Source organism: Malurus melanocephalus, unplaced genomic scaffold (genome assembly GCF_030028575.1).
Source record: "Malurus melanocephalus ecotype Western Australia unplaced genomic scaffold, MMel_1.1 scaffold_125, whole genome shotgun sequence".
Lineage (NCBI taxonomy): Eukaryota > Metazoa > Chordata > Aves > Passeriformes > Maluridae > Malurus > Malurus melanocephalus.
The window spans coordinates 1736300-1756583 of NW_026623357.1; the positions used below are offsets into that span (position 1 = coordinate 1736300).

General features: G+C 42.9%; 2 long non-coding RNA genes across 11 annotated transcripts in view; both read right to left on the reverse strand.

Moving 5' to 3' along the window:
• LOC130576046 (uncharacterized) overlaps positions 1-20284 on the reverse strand; it is a 116736-nt gene that overhangs the window by 48705 nt on the left and 47747 nt on the right. For 8 of the 10 annotated variants that reach the window (XR_008965629.1, XR_008965622.1, XR_008965621.1 and 5 more), the window contains one exon: positions 19971-20035. This is a non-coding gene — a long non-coding RNA (uncharacterized LOC130576046). Of the gene's footprint in view, positions 1-6; positions 396-1826; positions 4506-5018; positions 5054-19970; positions 20036-20284 lie in introns of those variants that run through there. The other 2 variants (XR_008965628.1, XR_008965623.1) reach the window with 2 other exon arrangements.
• Positions 10715-18181, reverse strand: LOC130576047 (uncharacterized). The gene is made up of 3 exons (XR_008965630.1): positions 17990-18181; positions 13959-14063; positions 10715-12608 (listed from the first exon to the last, which is right to left on the reverse strand). It is a non-coding gene; the product is annotated as an uncharacterized LOC130576047 (long non-coding RNA).

Sequence of the window (20284 nt, forward strand, 5' to 3'; positions counted from 1 at the left end):
GAGGAGGAAGGAGGGCAGCAGAGGAGGAGGAAGGAGGGCAGCAGAGGAGGAAGGAGGGCAGCAGAGGAGGCAGAAGGAGGGCAGCAGCAGACATCAGCAGCTGTCACATCCTCGGCCCTGCTATCAGCACTGCACTCCTTATCCTGACACCGCTCCCACCAAGGACTGGGCTCCCTCCTTCTTCCTTCTGGAGCGATGCTGCAGTTCCAAAGGCTCCGAAACACTCTGCACGCATGTTTTAAATTACAGATAATTCATTTTGATACGCCTTTTCCTTGGATCCGTAGACAAAATCAAAGGCAGGTTTCCCTGGGAGATACACATCAAGCTCTGCCTGCAGTTCTGGGGTGTTGCAACACAGCACGTAGCAACCAGGCAGAAATCAGTTCTCCTGTCTACAAAAAAGGCGTTGAAAAACAAAATAATTTCATTGTATCATAGGAAAACCAGCTTTAGCAGATTGGTGAAGGCGACTTCCTCTGTATTTTTGAGGCCTGACCAATATCAGGACCACAGCTCCAGCACAGTCAAGATTCAGCCCATTGTCTACAGAGATCATTATTACACTTAGATGCCTATTAAGGTTTCATGGTACCAATAGGAGGGGGCTGGGAGGAAAGTAATGAAGTTACAGGCCTTTATTGTACAAAGGCAACTGGAGACTTTTTTTAGGATGTTATCTATCAGCCTGTCTGGCAAATGTCTGCCTGGTAATAATGTATCCGTCTGCTGAAACAAGCCTAAATAATGCATCATTATATCAATAATTAATAGGCACATGGGTCAACAAGTTCAAGATTGTTACAAGCAAAGGAGATGTGAAGGAAATGGTTCACTCCAGGCCCTGTCAGGCCCGACATGGCAAGCACAGCTTTGCAGGAAAGCGATGGAAGGAGTGTTGGCAGCCAAATTCCAGAGCAGAATGTGCAGGAGACATGGCTTGTGTCTGCTCAGTCCCCACTTACTCAACCAAAACTGGAGCCCACCAAGATGAAACTTCCCATAGAAGAGAGGAGGAGAGGCAGAGAGAGTGTCCCAAGCTCTTGATTTGGGAACCCAACCTCTCTAACCACATTCAATAGCCCAGATGAAATGCAAGTCAAGGAGGTATTGCTGATTTTAGTACAAGCTGATGATAATGACAGTTGAGGTCATGTACCAACCAAAAACTCTGTGCCTGAAGTACCCTGAGGTATTTTAAAATTGAAAGAGAAAAGAATCAAAATCAAATTTAAAAAATCAAATTACCATATGAAAATGAAATAAAAATCAGAGAKGATATTAAAATAGAAATACAGAGGAGATATTAATAATAACATCCCTTTTCCTGTGAGAGTGCAGAGTCAGGCTTTTCATAATTGTAATTCCTCATTCTCAGACCAGGAGGGTGGGCTCCCATTTGAGCCAGAAGCCTCCTGACATTATTTGGGATCCAGGGACAGAAATGCAAAATTGAGGTTGCTGTTTGTAAAACAAACAAGGRAAGGAGGCAAACCATGATCGTAAAAACTTCATCCCCTGCAGGTTTGGTCAAGTATCCACATATCACATGTTCAAGCTGATCTATGCACACACTCCCCACACACAACGGGACCCTTTAACCATGAAAATGTTATTAAAAATCTCAGATATGATGTGGTGTGAACACAATATCATGATGAARTAATTATACTGTCTGTTAAACTTGTCTTAATAGTAGGAACTCAAATGCTTGGGGGAAAGAATTAAGATTTTGTACAGGTTGGGGTTTATGGTGGTCATTTGGGTTTTGGGAGTTTGGTTTCTTGTTGGGTTTTTTGTTTGGTTTTTTTTCTGGTTTTTTTTTTTTTGTTTTTTTTTTTTTTTTTAACACAGGTCTTGTATAAGAAAACACAGCAAACATCTCAGTTCCATTTTCAGAAAACCACAGCCTACTTACAACCAAGGCAGTACAGAGAGAAACTGAAAGTAGCAAAGAGAGTAACAAGTTGCAAAGGCAGTTYGAGTAACAAGTTGCAAAGGCAGTTCTAGTAACAAGTCATTTTAAAAAGCAGATGACCAAAATAGAAAAATCCTGAATTAATAGTTACAGTAAGTTGTGTGATAAGTTTTAAAGTTGTGTGATAAGTTAATTACTGAAGATTCTGTCAAAGGGATTTCCTTCAGACTGAAGTCCTAGAGGAGTATATGGAGGCTGGTTTGTCCTCTGGCCCATTTCTAACCAGCAAACATCGATTCTGCTCACTCAAGGAATTCCACCAAGCTCAGAGAGAGGAGTGACACCAGGACAATACACGATCCATTCCTGCACTAAGATGAATTAATAACAGAAAGTTGTGCAGTCCCACAGTTCACACAGCCAAGGCACCTTCTATCAACACAAATGGTGCTCACCATCTTCTGACTCTTGAGCTGTTGTTTCTCTGACCTCTCCTTACACCAGCTCCATTTTTATTGTATGAAGTTCCTCTGTTCTATTGTGCCAAACACTTTTCATCCATTCAGACAAAAGAGCTGGACTTCAAGAGATCCTATGAGCTCATAGCAGAAATTTGGTAGCCAGCAAATTCACATGGTTCATTTTATATGTCCAGTTACTTGATCCCAACTCCTTTCCCACCCCCATGATAGGATGGATTATTCTTCTATTCATTCTCACAGTCTTTTAATGGATTTAGGRCACAGCTCTTAAAAATGTATAAGAGAGACAGGCATCGCATGATTTTGCTATGGATATTTTATGAGCAAGTCTGGGTGCATGCTGTGTGCTTGAAACAAAAGACTGCACAATGTGCTACCAGGCCAGGAGCTGTGTCATTATGTCTTGCATTCAAGGCTTCTGGGAATCTTGGGCAAGGAAAACAGCAAAACAAAGSCACGGGAGAGACACCAGGATCGAGAAAATGGGTCAAAGCAGCACCGATACAATTGGTTGTTATTAAGACCTGTAATTCAGTCATTTGTCAGAGAACAAATCCGATTTAGGAGGCAGCAGCCTGGCCCCTCCTTTTTTATTGGCTGTTATTTGGGGGTTGCATTTGTTAGTTAATTGACTTAAACTATCACCTTGAAAAGACAATACTGGTACCTCCGTGCTTCTTAGTTCTGCACCTGCAGAAGCCACCATGAGATGTTTTGGTACCAAGAACCTCTTCAGCCATAATTTATCATCAGAGTGATTAATTGACATCTGGAGCATAAACTTCCACTGCTACTGGCCTGATTAAAGGTGTTGGCTGACATTTTTCAGAGCACTCAACTGCCAAAAAAGAAATCAATGATGTGCAGGCACTTGAGACTTTCAGATCAAGCTCTTGCAATGCTTGATCTATTTATTGAAAAAAATGGACAGAGGATGGAAGTATGGACACAGCTYCCAATCCAGTGCTCACCAACCTTTCCAAATTTACTTCTCTCACCACCATTGCAAACACAAAAAATGCTATTTGTATTTTCTTTGTCCTATCTGCATCATTTTCACTATTATCATTTTCACAATTTTCATTTTCACAGACCAGCACATTCATGTGGTGCTTTACAAGAGCAGAGCTGGAGGAAACTGCCCAGCTCAGTACCAGTAACAAATACCCRAATTCTAACTACAAGCACATGCATATAAGGGCATCTTCATCTAAAAATGTGGGTGTTTTTCTTGCAATCTTACTCAGAAATGAACTTTTAAAGAATCAGCTTTGCCAGAGATATTAGCTTCACTCTTCAGTTTCATGGCAGATTCATCACCAGGGAGGCCACGAAGGAATTTTTATGCATTACTTTTATACRTCACTATTTTTCCTGTTGAGAAATGTGAGTCTCTTAACAATATGGTCCATGGATCCACAGCAACCCCATAATAATGCTTWGAACACACACTGTCTTTTGTAAATATTACCTTATTATACTAAATGCAACAACTTAAGTTAGCTATTTATGGGAATGCTCTTTCTCAAGATGCTTCACAGTGGAGCAATGTAAATACCTCTGAAGTGGTAGTTTCTATAGAGACTTACTTTTCCACTGAATTGTGGAATAAACAGCCCAATTTTCTACAAATCTGGAGCATCTCTCCAAAGTGGCAGATAATAATACTCTACCAGTCTGTAGCCATTTATGTCTTTGAAGCTTGCTGTAAATATGAACCACTCATGCCTTTGGGAGTATCCTTAGGTAGTATCATTAGCCTCACTGAGAAAGGGAGGTGAAAGAGCAGGTGAAAGACTTCACACAGAGCAGGGTGGCACTGCTCAGCAGCTTGRTGTGCATCACACTTTTATTGCTGGCTCTGTGACAGTTCATCTCATCCCGGCCTCAGAAAGCACCAGTTTCACTCCCAGCAAGGACAGGTCTCTCTCAGTGGTATATCTGGAGTGAGGSATGACCCCAAAACAGGAAGAAGGATTTTTGGGAAGCTCAGTCAGTTTTGCCCAGTGGATGTGTGAGGAGTTAGTGAGTTCATCTCAGGTCCGGCAGCGTTGCTGAATGGAACAGCCCTGACCTGGGGCTGGTTTGYCTACAAGAATTCCAGCCTGCAAGGAAACCAAGACTGGGAATCCATTTTTCCTGGTGTCAGCACAGCCTGAAGAAGCTTCCACTAAASTAGCCATGAGGAATTTCCTCCTCCCCTTAGCCACTTAGGGAATGCTGTGYCCATCATGCAAGTTGAGGAAAGATGAAACCTCCCCAGGCTGAGCAAACACTCCTGATTTTTTTTGTTGCCCTTTTTTACAGGGAACAAACACAACAACACTTAAAACACGRTGAGAGTGCAAAGCCCCACTTGCCCATGTGTGTCCTCTGACCCCTTCYCTCTGCACCGGGGCTGTTCCTGCTCCCTAGGCTGCTAAGGGAAGGGTCCTGGGCATCATCACTCATCCCCCAAGGTGTCTGACTGCCAGATCTGTGTGTGGCTGATTGTGCTGCACATCTCTGTCCCCGCCGCCCCAGCCCCGCGCAGATGCCGCGCGTTCGTGCTGAGTTCAGTGTGGGAGTCGTCCCTCCTCCRCACACCAGATGGTTCTGTGCTTGTTTTTAGTGCTTACCTATCTGCTCCTCGGCTCCTGAGAGTCATGTGAATCTGGGAAGGGAAAAAAGAAAAGACTTTCCCAGCAGCTAACAGAAAAAATAATTATCAAGAAGTTTCCTTTTCACGTGTTATCTCAAAACACATTTGGAACCTTCTCAGAAAGGAGGGAAATCAAGAGACAGGGGCAATGTGGAAAGTTCCTCGGTATCCAAACAGTGTGGACRGCTCAGGCAGCTCCCTCTGCTCCAGGGACAGATGAGACACCCTTCAGACCAGACCAGATTGGATTAGATTGTCCAGCAATCAGTTTTGGACTAGATTGTCCAACACTTTGGCTGCCTTCCAGTTCCACTGCATAATGAAGAGCAGGTATTTTCCACTTCAACCTTGTCCTTCCTAAACCAGCAGCATTTAAAAGCTGGTGAATCTGCCTAATTTAGCMATGACAATCCATCTGACTTCACTCTTTCACTTTTAGGAATACACATGTTTTGATTTTATCTAAACAAAACAGTTTGTATTGCTGCATTATCTGTGCAGTAAATGAGCCCATAAATATATTAATAAATAGAAAYTTGTGCAAGTAAGGCATTTTATGTGTGATATTTCTTCTCTGGACTTTTTCAATCCAGTACAGTCYTACTAACTGTTGTGATTTATTCTGCAAGTTGAACGAGATCCAGTTCCCGGGGGTATATAATTATGTCTAAAAATTTTTTTCTCTAACTTGATTGCAAGAAGAAGCCTTAAAGTGTAACCGACCCATCTGCATTTTYAAGACTTAAAAACAAGAAGTCAAATGGGGAGATCTCCAAATGAATTGGTAAGAAAARCATCTGAGGGACACCTTGTAAAAGCCCATTTCAGGTTTGTGGATATATGAATGGACAAGTATGCTAATGCTGATATTCCAAGATAGAAGATGGGTCATTTTATCCCTGGAGCCTTGGATCCTATAAGGATTGCTGCTCCTTCCCTAGGAACCCTCGCTTAGCATGATAAGCAGGTCAGGAGCAAATCCAAAATGTGATGAGGTCAAAATTGCATCTTTTGTAATCACATTGTGGTGAAGGGAACCAATAGGAGGCAGCAGTTCAGCTCACAGCAAAGGAGATAATGGCAAAGTATAAAACCTAAAAATAGGGATCCCTACAATGAGAACACCCTCACCCAGCTACGTAAGCAGAGCTGCTCTTCCCTGATCCTTCCTTTCCTGCTGCAGATCTCTCCCACCTCTGCTTGGGCTGCTCAGCTTTACACTCAGAGCAAYCAGAGCACACAGAGGGGTGACGTGTGCCAGACACCAGAACTGGCTGCTGCTTCCTGCAGGGAACTGAAAGGGTGTCCAGCAACTCCCACGGGGATGGCACTGCTAAAATCACTGCTGGGGCCTGCAGGGGTTTGGCCAGAAGTGCAGCACCTCRTCCAGCTAAGGAGAGCAGTTTTGGAAAGACAAGGGTCACCTCAAATCATCAGGCTGGGTATCCTCATGTTAAAAACCCAAGTTTTAGGGTTTTCGCCATCAGTGTATTATCCTTCCCTTTCTTCCTATGGCTAAGGCTTGATGAAGATCCATTTTCCCTTTCCCCATTGCCAATGTCTGTTACTCTCTCATCCTGGTCCCACTTAACTCCAKCCTTATCTTCCCATACTGCAGAACCCACTTCTCCCCAAAAGTGGTTTCATTTCCTCCCCCACTTCTCCCACCACCAGAAACCCTCTTTCCTCCTATTCCCAGCAGAGAGTGCTTTGCTCCCCAGCTGATTTGAATTCCTCCCTCCTTCTGTGGGCGAAGAATCATTCAGAGCAATGGCATTTGAAACTCTGCAGAGAAGGGAGGTAGACTCAGTCCCGAGTGGGAGTGCATATCAAGTACAGTGSTAGTGGGTGCATCCAGCCCCAAGACCACAAGTTCCCAAACTTTCCCAGTTTGTGAACAGTGCCTGAGGGCTGCAAGCTTCCTCCTGGATGTCTGTGCWGATGGCAGCTATCACAGTCAAAACCACTGCCATGTCATATACATGAATATATAACATTTAATATTTAATCTTTATGTATAGATAATCATTATTGTATATATAATTACATGATGCCATTATGGCAGATCATGGAAGATTCAGAAAGAAGTTAGTTAGAAATACTATATGGAAGAAAAGACTGCAAAAAATGGAAAAAACAAAAGGGTTTCTATTCAATTTTAACATCTGGGAGGACRGACTTCTCACCATCAACTGCTTCTATTTCATCAATAATGCTCTTTCTATGAAGAACCATTGAATGTAACATTTTTTAATTCATAGCTCATCAACTACTGCTTTTTCTGCTGAAAGTGGAGTTTGGCTCCTGAATCACCAGCAGAGCCCATTCTGGTTACAGGGTGATTGGAACCAGCAGCCAGAGTCTCACCAAAGCCCATGTCTCAGTGACATTTTCATTCTGAGTCACAATTATATTCAAGGCAAGAAATAAAATTGCCACTGATGGAGGTTCTGCATAATTCTTCATCACCTGAGCACATGAAACAGAAAAGCTACAGAATGAATTCGTCCAGAACTTGGCATGCTTAACAAATGTTGTTTAATGACTCTGTTCAGAACACCTACATGTTTTGTTCCTGTTACTTGTACAGCTCTTACACGTGACAAAGAAACTAATTTTTTAACAGAGGAGGGAGAAGGAGAGAGAACAGCTTATGGGCTCTTTTTTTTACTCAGTATAATAATAGTAATATGGGGTTCTATACCATCTATGTCTCAGTGACTTCTTTTAAACATGTTTAGCCTATAATTAAAGGATATTTTTTCTTATTGCCAACTCCATCAGCTCACACTGACATCAGAAAACCCAACAGTGTTCTGGCTCACATTTCATCACCAGTAAAGAATTTTGAAAACTGATTTTTCCTCTGTGTGGATGAAGATAATCCTTAAAATTATGGCTTTGGTTGTGCCCCGCAAAGAGGCTGCAGCACATACGTGCCCCACCAGTCCTGTATGYACTGGACATGAATCAGAGAGTCCCAGACTGGTTTGGGTTCGAAGGGATCTTAAAGTTCATCCAGTCTCACCCCCTGCCATGGACAGGGACACTTTCCACTATCCCAGGTTGCTCAAAGTCCCACCCAACCTGGCTGTGAACACTTCCAAGGATGGGGAAGCCATTCCAGCCACAGCTTCTCTGGGCTGTAAAAGAACCTTTGCAAACAGATGTCAACTTGCCTTTTTAGGAAAGTCACCTCTTAGATTGAAAAATCTACTTAAAACCAATAAAACTTCTGTTTTCCTTTGGCCATGCTTTTTCTGTGTCTGATCCTGCCACAGTTCAGATTCCCATGGTATAATTAAAGAGACCAACAAGCGACAGAGAAAACAAAATACGTGTAAGTGTTAAAAAAATATAAAAGTTTTAAAGACAAAGGTTCTTTTAGAAGCTCATTTTTAAGTSAACTGACATTGCAGTTTTTCTCACTTGAATTTCAGACAGAGGCCAGCAAAATTTACAGTAACAAACCCTTTAATTCTCACTCCATTCAGAGAATGACTCAGCACTGCAAGGAAAAGCAGCCTAAATGTTGTGAAGTTTTGACAAACCAGCCGAGGAATGAGCAAGCAGGAGTCCAACGTGGAAGCATTCACAGAGTTTGCATCTGAGGAAAACTTTGCTGATCACATTTTGGAGGTGGTTTGTCACAGGGCAGCCTCAGTGCAAAGTGAAATCCCATGTGTGTATCGAATCCAGTGCCAAAGAATTCCCTTCTGGGTATAAAACCAGTTAAAGAATTCCAGGAAGCCCTTCCTTACAGAGGAAGCTACTTCAAAATCCCCAAATGCATTCCAAAAAACTRATTTTCCTTCCACATTTCTCAATCTCAGGCACCTCTTTCTGCCTTCAGGGTGCCTCASCACTATTTTCAGAGTTCTCATCTTTGGTCCTGAGGAGCTCACCAGCCCAGCCTCCACTTGTCTCCAGCTTGGGATGACTTGTGCTGCTCCCAGATACATTTCTTGATATCTGCTATATGTATCTGCTATATGTATCTGCTATATGTATCTGCTTCCCAGATACATTTTCTTTGATAACCTGCACACCGAGATAACCCTGGGTTCCCTTCTTGCATCTCCTGACAGATCTGTCCATTTGTCCAGCTTCTGGAGGAGACACTCTGAGAGCAGGAATGGAGGGGTCAGATGAGGGGTATCAGAGATAAGGAAGATGCCAGGAGCTGGGGRAGGGCAGGGGGAAGGGGAAGAGGTTACACAGGACCAGAGGCTGGAGCTGATCACCGTGGAAGATGCTCTGGGGTGAATTTGCAGTGTGGGCTGCAAACCTCTGTGACAGCACAGTTGGGAAACCTCAGTGAGAATCCCTTCGGTTTCTACACTTCACATACAAAAAGAGCATAAATATTTTTCTTCCTCTGGCTAATTCTTATGCAAATAGAGGGAAGTTACAAGTTGTAAGAAGCTGCTGCTCCMCCACCCAGGTTCACATCAAGTCTCTGCCTCACAGACACCAAAACAAGAACACGTCGTGTCTGGGAAGAAAAGCTTCATTCCAGAYCGGGGCTGATCACAGACAAAAGCTGGCATAACCTCAAATCTCCAGGAGAAGCCATCAGGGGACACTAAGACTGATCTCTTCCTGTGCCTATTGCAACACATCTGTTTGGGCTGGGATTGCAGACCGTCCCCTTTYTGACAAACGTCAGCAAGCAGCGTGTGCTCCTGAAGGCTTTTACATCTGCGTCCGACTCACRCTCGCTCCAGAGGTTCCTGTTTCATATCCTGTTCTGATTGCTCTGTGTGTATCATGGACATTAATTTCAAGTACACACAGGGGCAAAAACGATTGTATAAAGATTATAAAGTCGGAGAATTTGTTAGGGGCCAGTTTGGGGTTAAAATCACACTCCCACTACATAAATGCACATGGATACTCAGCACAACTGCTTGTATTTCAGAGGAAAGTTATAGCACAAAAATAAGAAATGTTCAATGCCCAGCAAGCTTCTAATGTGCACCTTCAGAGACTTTCTAATTTTCAGAATCCTTACCAATGTTACAAACTGACTGCTAGAATGAGCACTTTCCCCTATCCCAGTAAAGTCCATTGGTGTAAATCCTTCAGGGGCAGTGAACTCTGTGAGATGGGAACAGTGAGCAGTAACAGATAAAAGTGCTGGAAGAGAAACATTTCTCTCAAACAGTTAAAGTGTGTTGTGGAACTTTGAAAACCTTGTGTTTCTTACCTTTGGGAGATATTTTGATTTCTAACAAACGGATATTTTGATCTCTAACAAGGCCGCCCTTCTGCATGGACACAGCTCTGACAGGGAACACAGGCCTTTTTGCCATCAGAGAGCTCCTGTGCTGCCTATTGCTGCAATTCCAGACAGCAGAGTTGGGATTCCAGGCTGCTGTGGGGCGTCCTCAGCTCCCACCCACAGAGACTCAACACACAATTCTCTGCCGACATGATTTTTCCCACATCTACCCCTGTGCTGGGCTCTAATCCAGGGAAGTTAAAAACCCTCCCCCATGACACCCACTCAGCACTACAGTATCTGTTTCCCAACCCTTCTGATAAGTGTGCCTGTTATTCTGTGCTAATCCTGTCCCAAACACACCTGCGTGCCCTGAAATGAAACACCAAAGGAGAACCAAACTAAGCATTTACCTGCAATGAAGTTCTCCCAAAAAAAACCTACAAAAAATTGTTCCAGTCAAAACCCAACAAAGCATTACAGCTCCTATCTGTGCTCCTTAATAGCAGGGAGCCTGCCAGGATATTCAAGTGCTAAACACAGCAGTCACACAGAAATATTTCCTGCAATGAAACACCAAGGGCAGGTTGTTTGGGGCAGGTTGTTTGGTTCCGTTTTTCATTCTGCAGGTTACAAATGTTTTGACAAACTTATCTGACTTGCAATCAGTAAAMAAGCAAGTCCTAAGACACTGGATGAAGGAACTGTATTTCCCTGATAGAAATACTTTTSCATGTCATCCCCAAAGGGAATGTAAGTCCTCAGTGAGTAACACACCAGTCCTACTCCTATGGCCTACTCAGTTAGGCTCAGGTTACCCAAATCCACTGAGCAAGGACTGCAACACAGTTACTGCTGCTTCTCAGAAAAATCTGAGCATGGTCCAGATTCTCTGAGTTACCTGGTTGATGCTGTCTCTCACTGTGCTACAGATGTGCTCCTGTGAGCAATGCTTACACCTCCTGTCAGCTCTGAAAGAGCAAGAGTAGGGAATATCCATGGAAAAGACTMATGAGTTCCTATTTCAAGTTAATCTCCATTGACAATCAGCATTTTGGGCTTTAGGATGCGCATGCATTTCCTCTCTGAGACAATGTGAAGATCTTATTTCTTCCAACTTTCAGTATCAGATGTGCCCTAAAAAAACCCTGAATTGTTTCAATACCAACATAAGGATTCTTCAGACTGAGRAAGAGAAAGGGAGGGCTGTATATCAACATGAGAAAAATAATTGCTCCTTAATCACTGGTTCTCCTTAGAAACTTAGAGGAGGTTGTTTTGTGTGCAAAACACTGCACYCTGGGAGCATGAAACCCCTCTGAGTTCACTGCAGGCACAGCAGATCCAAGCAGATCRTGGAGATGGTTATTTGGATATATTTATAGCACCTCACAATTCAGAACAGGTTGAAGACTGAACATGCAAATAAATTCATCTGAGGAATCAGAGAGTAGAGTTTTTTCGGTCACCAAAAATGCTCTGCAATTTTTCATCTTCATTTATGTCTGCTTTTCTGTCTCCTAAAAGAAATCTCAAATAGAGCTTGTATATTTTCTGTTTCTAATGTACTTTATAAAGAACTGTGAAGATTTTACACTTCCCTGAATATGACCTGAAGGTTTCAGATTTATGCAGACAGAAATCACTGAAAATACTCCATTAAAGATAAATTAAGTGACTACAGAATCAGATATAATTAATATAGTGTGTCCTCATTCTCCAAGGAGGGAAAAAARAGAGGGATTATCACCATGAAATATCAGCCATGGATTAGACAGAGAAAGAAAGAAAAGGATTAAAAAGTGGATTGTGGCTCTTGGTCAGATACGCATCTTTAGTGGAGCAAATTTCACCTAATAAGTCATTTTTCCTCCATCACCAACCACTAATCTCTGGTAACTGTGTTCCAGGTTATGGACTAGAGTGGGAATCCATGGAAAATGCATGAGGGTGCAGATCCTGGATACCTGTATTTGTGATGCTGTTGACACAGCAGTGGCTCGGGGTGCTCCTGCTCCAGCCGTGTTTCCTGTTTCTATAAACATGCTCTGTTTGAAAAGGGGCTACTCTGGGCACACGTGTGCACTTTATGGCCACTTCTGTGCCAACATAAATCAGCCCCAAATGCCATCTCRGTGACATAATGTAAGACTTATGCTTAAGGGAGTCCACATCCATAAGTGAGTGGGTTCCAAGGTAATAAATTTGAGGACTCCACTTGCATTTCAATCTCCAAACCAGACAGGCTGCCCCGTGGTTCCCTTGGCWTTTTTGCCTCAGACTCCCCAAATTTCACTCTTCCATTTCCTTCACTTCCTCACCTTTCAGGGTCAGAGTTTAACACTGCAAAGGGAAATGAAACAGAGAAAAACAAAACAAAACAAGCTGTGAAGCAGATTAAAACCACATTTGACATCCAGAGCTACATGGTTCCTTTTTCAGCTGCAGGTATAAAGTAGTAATAATTTTGCATCCACAACTCACAGTGTAGGGTTGTGTTTGGAAAAAAAAAAGGAGGTTTTCTAAGTGCATCTTTGCTCAAAAAAAAAAAGTCATGGCTTTTTAAATGTATTCTATTTAATGGTCAATTCAGCTGATTSCTTAATTGCTCTTTTTTATTGCTTAGAAATGGTCTGGGAAGTAGAGAGAAACCCTCTTACACTTCCCTCCACTCTTGGTGCTCTAAATGCACGGTCTCTGAGGGGAAGATGTTTGCAAAGRGAACCACAGAAATTGAGAAGATGGACCTGCCAAGTGCCTTCTCCTGAGCACCAAGAGAATTGCCACCAGCCCATGGCTCTTGCAGAGCTCCTGCTCTCACTGCACTGCTCAGCACCATCCATCTGCTCAGAGAAACTCACTCAAAGACAGAGTTCAATTCCTTTCCCAGGAAAATCAGAAAATTAACTCCTACTACCTTCTGTGGAGGCTGGATCAAATGTAAATGAGGAGACATGCAATTAGTCATGGGATAAAATGGCCCATAGGATTYAGGAGGAGAGATGCTTTACAGGAGGTAATTAGCTTTTGCTTGCCCAATTTATCCACATTGCCCTGAGTCAGTGGGCATGAGGCCAYTTCATGGGATCAACCCTGAGCCAAGGATTCCCATGTTTCCCCAGCAGAGAAAGCTGGAACTGTTTCACAGAGCCAACACAAAGGTTCTTAGCTTGGTCCCACATTTCTTCCTCTAAGGCTCTCCCAGCTCAYGAGGAGGTCACAGGGATGACCCTGCAGATCCCAATCCATTCTGAAACTGCAGCGTTCCCACATTTGTTTGTGCAATMCTGCTGCAGAACCTGTTTCTATCAGACAGCCTGATTAAACCTTCATGCTTTTTAAGGAAGACAGGATAGTGATGATGTGGACATTTCCAATGAGATCTCCTCTGGTTCATTTTAAATATTCAGCCTCACTTTCCAAAGGATTTCAGTTTTGTTTCTGGCTTAGTCTGATGAGTGTGTAACCCATGCTGGGGCAGACTCAATATTTAAAGTACAGATTTCTGGGACCTTATGTAGAGGTCATCATTCCAGCATGATCAATTTAGAATGAAGGAATATGAGAAAACAGTAAAAGAGGTCAGACTTCATTAACCTAGTGAGAAATCCCAGAAAAAAAAAACAAAAAAACAAAAAAAACCAAACATAATTAACAGCATGCATAAGAAAGCAAGACAGGGACTAGTCTTACCTGGTGAATAAATATTTTAGCTAAACTTTTACTAAACTGCTAACCAGGCAGAAATGAAAGAGCTTCCCTTCCAAGTGGATTGTTTCATTCCTTCTTCTTTCTTATCTGGGACACAGAAAATCAAAGTTCAAAAACCACTGCCATGGTTTTGAAAATCTAATGTAATTTGCTGAACACCAGTGGATTTTTCTACAACACCTTAAGTAAACGTGCAACACTTAGCCATGATTATGGAGATCTGAGGGAGGAACAAGATTTTTCTTTTTTACACTTGGAATTCTTCCTCTGTACTTGCCTTATGTCTCAGGAGATTTAAACAGAGGGGGGAAATGTGTCTAAGGGAGCTTTTCACAAAATAAAATGTGCGTGTGTACAGTCACAGAAACAAAAAAAACATGCAGAGAGTTGAGTTTTTTATAAGAATCTCCTTTAGAAAAGAAAGATTGCATGATTTTAATGTTTCTGTAAAGATAAATGAACCAATAAAATAATTGAACAAAGCCATTAAAAAAGATGAAACTTCCCAGGTACTATTTGAGTTAATTCATGGTCATATTGGACACTCTTGCTCATGTTCAGAGTTTAAAAGAGTGGCTTTGGAGATCAGAGGTGAAACAAGCAGCTTTTCAACACATCAGCCCAAATTCAGAACTGAATTCTTCTGCCACAAGGCAAATGGATGATTCTTCCAACCTGGAGAGGGAAGAATCCTGCAGGGATCAGCCCCAGTTAATGCAGGAACAAGAAAGATGAGAGTGGAGGAGACAAAATGARTGTGCAAGTAGGAAGGAAACACAGCAGAGACTGGAGGCTTGTCTARAGTTTTTGAGTTATTAGGAAAATAGATGTTTTCTATCACACCCTGTCTCTTGCTTTAGTAAYCATTTTGCAACTTCCAAATCTTTATCAGCCAAAACAAGAACAACACCATACTTTGCACGTGATGGTGTAACGTGCTAAACTGATTGGATGATACCCTGTGCCAGATTAGGGATCTCTCTGGTCCTTCTTGTGTCTGTGGTTGCAGCCACGCACAAAAATGTAACAAAGAAGTAAAAGGAAGTTTGCAATAGGCAGCTATGGGCAAATCAGCCCACAAGAACTTACTTACTTCTGCCTAAAAGTCAAAGCCTCATTTGCACTGTGAAGAAATTCCTGKGCCTTACACAACTCTTAATGATTTTCATCCCTTGCTGTAGTCACTGTAAGCATCCTCATAAACTGGATAAATGCATCTTTTGCAGAGTTCTCTTCTTCGTGGTGATTTTGTGGCAATTAATTTCTTTTAGGATCCAGATACCTTTCCARGATGCCTTAATCAACAGCACATCCTGGCTTGACCACAAAGCTCCTGAAATTTGCATGTGTTAAGTGCAGACTGCAATAATTCAGAGAGGTGTCCACAGGAGGAGGCAAAAATGCCAGAATTTCCTATGCTGGGGTAAACACGCCACACATTTGGGAAGAGGAGGTTTGAATCCAGCCAGTTACTGTTCCTTACCCTGGTGCACCACCATCCACCCATCCTGGGACACCTTCATGCCCACCTTCCAACTGCCTCTGGAATGGGATTCTGGCTGCAGGAAGTCCTTCAGTGAAGAGTGAGGGATGAAAGAAGTGGGAACAGAACAATTGCATGGATACTCCCAGAAGTTKTGCTCTTGGGGACAAGGGGCAAAGAGCCTGAACTGGTGGTTTTAAATCAGGGGAAGAGGTGGAACAAGCCTTAAGAGTATGTGGGAGGACCTGGGAAATTAAAGCAGAGAATTACTGCACAGAACCAGAGATCCTTTGGTCAGCAAAGGATCACGCAATTATCCAGGAATGAAATCATGGCTCGAGCAACAACTTTGTGCCACAATTGAATCCAGTGGGGAGTAGACATGGAAAGGGTGGGCTCAGCCTGGAGTTTTCACACTTAGGAGCACAGGCAGGGAGCCCAGCTAAAGAGCTGAGGGCGAGTGATTTATGAGGACAGAGCTAAATGGTTAAACAAGTAAGGGCAGACATAACAGTCTACAAATACCCACAGGAATAAATGCCAAGGAGTGTGAGGAATTTTTGGAACAGCAAGATAAACTTCCCAAGAATAAGGTGCAGTGGCTTGTGACACACTTGCCCAAGCAGCTGAAGTTTTGCTGGGCAAAGGATGAGCGAAGGAAAGGCAAGGAACAAACCTGTGTTGTACAACAGGTGAAAGGGATTGTTCAATTCTGTTCCAGGTAAGTTCCAAGTCTCCATCACCAGAGAAGCTACTGGCAATGTCCAGCAAGGTAAAAGAGTTCGAGACAGGATTTTGGAGCCTTCCTGCAGCTGCTCTTCCCCTTAGGATTCTTTTGTTAGCAGCAATTACAAATGTGATTTAATCCAGACAGTTTCAGGTTGATTGTGCAGATGAAGAAGTCACACAGCTACTATTGCACAACAGCACTCAGAGCTAGAAAAGCTGTCCACCACAGCAGTGTCAYCACAATTAACATCCAATTTGCCCTGGATAAAAGATGAGTGTTAAAATTGCACCTTATCTCATGCCCACTTGAGCCCCTGAAMCAGCTCTTAACAAGACTTGAAGTTTGTTTTGAGCTGAGCACCTGCRTGAAGGGTGAGATCCAGCCCAAGGTCGTGTTTCAGGGAGGGAAAGATTTCAGCAGGAGGCCTGGGGGATGTGCCTGATGCTCCACATGAGGGAGAAGAGCTGTTAGGGCTACACTGAGCAGRAATGCAAGGGAAAGGGAAGGAATGCAAAGCAAAAATTGAACAAACAAAAAGGACMTTTGAGTTTTGGTTCACAGCRTGGCATTGYGRCTGTGGCAGGGTCAGGAAAAGAGACARCAARGTAGAAAAGGACAATGGGATTGGCWCTGAATCCTTCAGATTGCAAAATTATTGCCTAATTAAAGGAAATCAATAAATGTAAAGGGGAAAAAAGAAACTCATGAACGGTCCTGAATTATGGTATGGGGGAGAGGAAAGGGATAAAACAAACCAAAGGCACAGTCACAGGAAACAAATGTAGCCCTRAGATACCCTCTAATCTCCCTCTTTTCTGACAGATGTCCCATTCCCAGTCCCTGGGGRTTGGTTTGTGCACTCAGGAGGGTAAAGCAGTTTCCTTACTTCCTGCCCTGATTGAGACACTGGATCACCAACATGGGGTGTTGCTTAACTCAGGGCAGGAACCTCCTTCTCACTTAGCCCTGACTCCTGAAAAACAATCCCGGTGCTGGAGTTCAGTAAAGAGGAGCCACACCACTCCCATGGTGAGGAGGGGACTGAGAGAAACCAGGGAAGCTGCAGGGGATTTATTGTGGCTGAGCACCTTTAGGTGGTCAGGGGATGATGGCTTCGAGGTTTCAGCACATGCACAGAATCAAACTCATTGCTAATATGTTCTAAAAATAAAAGATGGATTTCAGAACTATCTAACAACAAACTGCACTTTATCTCCCATTTTAAGGCTTGGAAAGAGCTGGCCATCCTAGGGAGAAATGCCACTTAATGTCAAAACAACATTTCAAAGCATTTAGGAGATTTAGGTGTTGATTAATGAGATATTCAGGTTCACAAGCCAAAGAAGCCGGGGAATTCTTTTTGCCAAAGGTTTACAAGTGGCAGGCAAAAAATTCCTGAGGAAGAAAGACCTTGTAATTAAATCCTTAACTTGAGATTCAGGTTCTTCTTCTCACCTTAATGCCTWAAACACAACAAGAGGTGCCTTATATATTTGTAAACACTGTGTTCCTTACAGGGACAGGATACAATGTACAATTCCCTGGCCTTGGCAAATTGTCAGGAGCCTACAGTGGGAGGAGCKGCCTGATTTGCAGTAGTGTCATTCCTGTGGTAAATATTTCTAAGAAAATTCAGGTAGTGGCGTGGAATCCCAAATTGTGCCAGGGAGAGATTTTGAGTCTGTTATGCTTGTTTCCTTTACTGAGGAAGAAAAGTGTTTTTCACCTCCCACACTTCTTTGTGGCTTTTTCTCCTCAAGGTTTTTTAGAAAACTGTGAGCAGGAAGCTAAAACAATTACCTGAACAGACCCAAACAGTCTGTAAACTCTGACTCTCCCAAAGAAGCATTTTTTGATGTACAACAACTTCCAGTGAGGGAGACACCTTCTGCCCTTTATTTCTGTGGGGTGTTAGAAGACATCACACTGAAAAGTGAGAAAAAAAGAAAACAATCCTTCCAGTGAATCTTTACTTTTGTCTGGAATCCTTTTCTCGATGTTTATGGCAACCCATAAAGTTGCTGAAACACGCCTGCTGTATTTTTAATTGTCATTTTAAATGCCAAAACCCAGAAGYCTTGCTTATATTGTATGTGAACACAGTGTCTGCTTATGTTCAAACCCTCAGGCGCTTKAAATAACTCCACTGTACACAGAGAACGCTGTTCATTTTGTTTTTACAATTTTTGCCCGTGCAGAAGGAGCTCTAAGGTCCTGAGAACAGAAATGTGCGTTCATAAGCAAGGAGAGAGATCACAGCTGGACCTTACCTGAGCCTTGGATCACATTTCTGCAGCGGCACGGCCGAAAAAGCCGCTCATTTCTGCGTTTGATTTACAAGAGCCACAAGTGGAACAGCACATAGTAGACTTACTGACGTAAGGCACAGGTGAGTGCACGGCACAGGTCCACCTCTGTGCCTGATCCACAGGGAATATCAGGCTGTTTCAGCCAGACTTTAGAGCCCTTTCTGCCACAGCCCTGCAGGAACCCGGCCTGAACCCTGGTGTTAGTAAAGGTGGCAGCTGCCATAACAGACTTGTGTGTAGCTTACAAATTTGGGGCATGAAATGGGGGTTTTTTATTGATTCCAATGAGTTTTGTACCAAGCCTCCATTGTTCTGCCCTAAAGAATAAACCATTAGAGAATTTATAAGCTAATTTGTTGGRTTTTTTTTTCTTTYAAGGATTAAACAGGAGCAGATCGTAATTTCCTTTAAATGCATCTATTATTCATGAGCATTCAGTAAGTTTTATTACGGGCTTAAAAACAACAGCATATATATCTTTATACTCAATTCCAATCTCCTACATGGRCTGAGAAACTCACATTTTATGTTCAGTTGTGATTGACCATGAAAGTCAGAGGGTATCACGTGTTCCCTGAGTAAAGACACAGACAGGTATCTGGCCAATGTTCATTTTTCACRTTAGTTTTCTGTAAATAATCTTACATGCAATTTTGCCACTTCCTCTCTGCAGGAATCTCTGGGAGTAGGTTAGCAAACTGTGGTTTGCAGAAAGCTGACACACAATATTTATGAACAGAGAGGAAGTAAATGAATTTCAGTGTTTGATTTAACATTGGAGAAAATCTTTTTGCAGTATTTAATCATCCACAGCAACAAGAGGAGGTASAGTCCCACCCCTAGCCCGGACTTATGACCAGGAAAGCAAAATTGTGCTGAGTTAGGACTAAAAACAAGGGGTCAAAGAAAGAGACACTTCATTTCTCAGTGTCCATCCCATAATGCCAGCCTTGTGACAGCTGCCACTATTTGTAAAACGTGCAGAAGAGGGATGGGTGGAGAAATGAAGCCACAYACACAAGGCAACACCCTTTTTAAACAAGCACCACTTTTTGCGATGACCTGTACAAGGGTCATTTGGGGTTTTCCTCCCCTTGGAGTCTGGGTTTCCTGAGAGGAAGGAGAGCTGAAATACAGGAACCAGTGGCTGCACACCATTTCCAGCAGCACAGGAGACCTGCCTCATTGACAGAGGTTTAGGAACCACATCTGAATCTCCAAACTTCCTGGTGTTCTCCCTTTGAAAGGAGGGAAGACGGGGGAGGACATGGGTGGAGAAGGTGAAGAGGTGGTTCTGTCCTTTGAAAGGCCTTGCAAACACAGCAAAACCGCTCCCAAACCCTCAAATCCACCAGGAAAATGTGTTGTGATGCAGTGGGAAACACAAGGAGATGTTTCAGCTGAGAAAACGTGCTGGGCTAGCATCACACTTGTGCTTAAAAAGCTGTTTATAATAAACAACAATTACTTACAGTATCGTGACAAGGTTGTTAGAGGACTGAGATACTGCAGAGCATCTGGTTCATCTGGGTGAGCCCTGGAAAACAGTGTCAGGTATCAGCAAACAGCARCAACAGATGGAGTTTTTGTGAGGCTGTTGGAACAGGAAGAAATGCTCAAACTCTGATTGCTGGGCCATTCTGTGATCTAATCMTGGCCAGGGAGAAGAAAATCTTCCTCTCATTAGATCTGATAAGAGAAAAACTTCAGTTCCTTAGATAAGAACATCAGTTTGGCTGGGCTATGTTGCAGATCCCTTTCAAAGGGTTAATGGGACCCCAGAGAT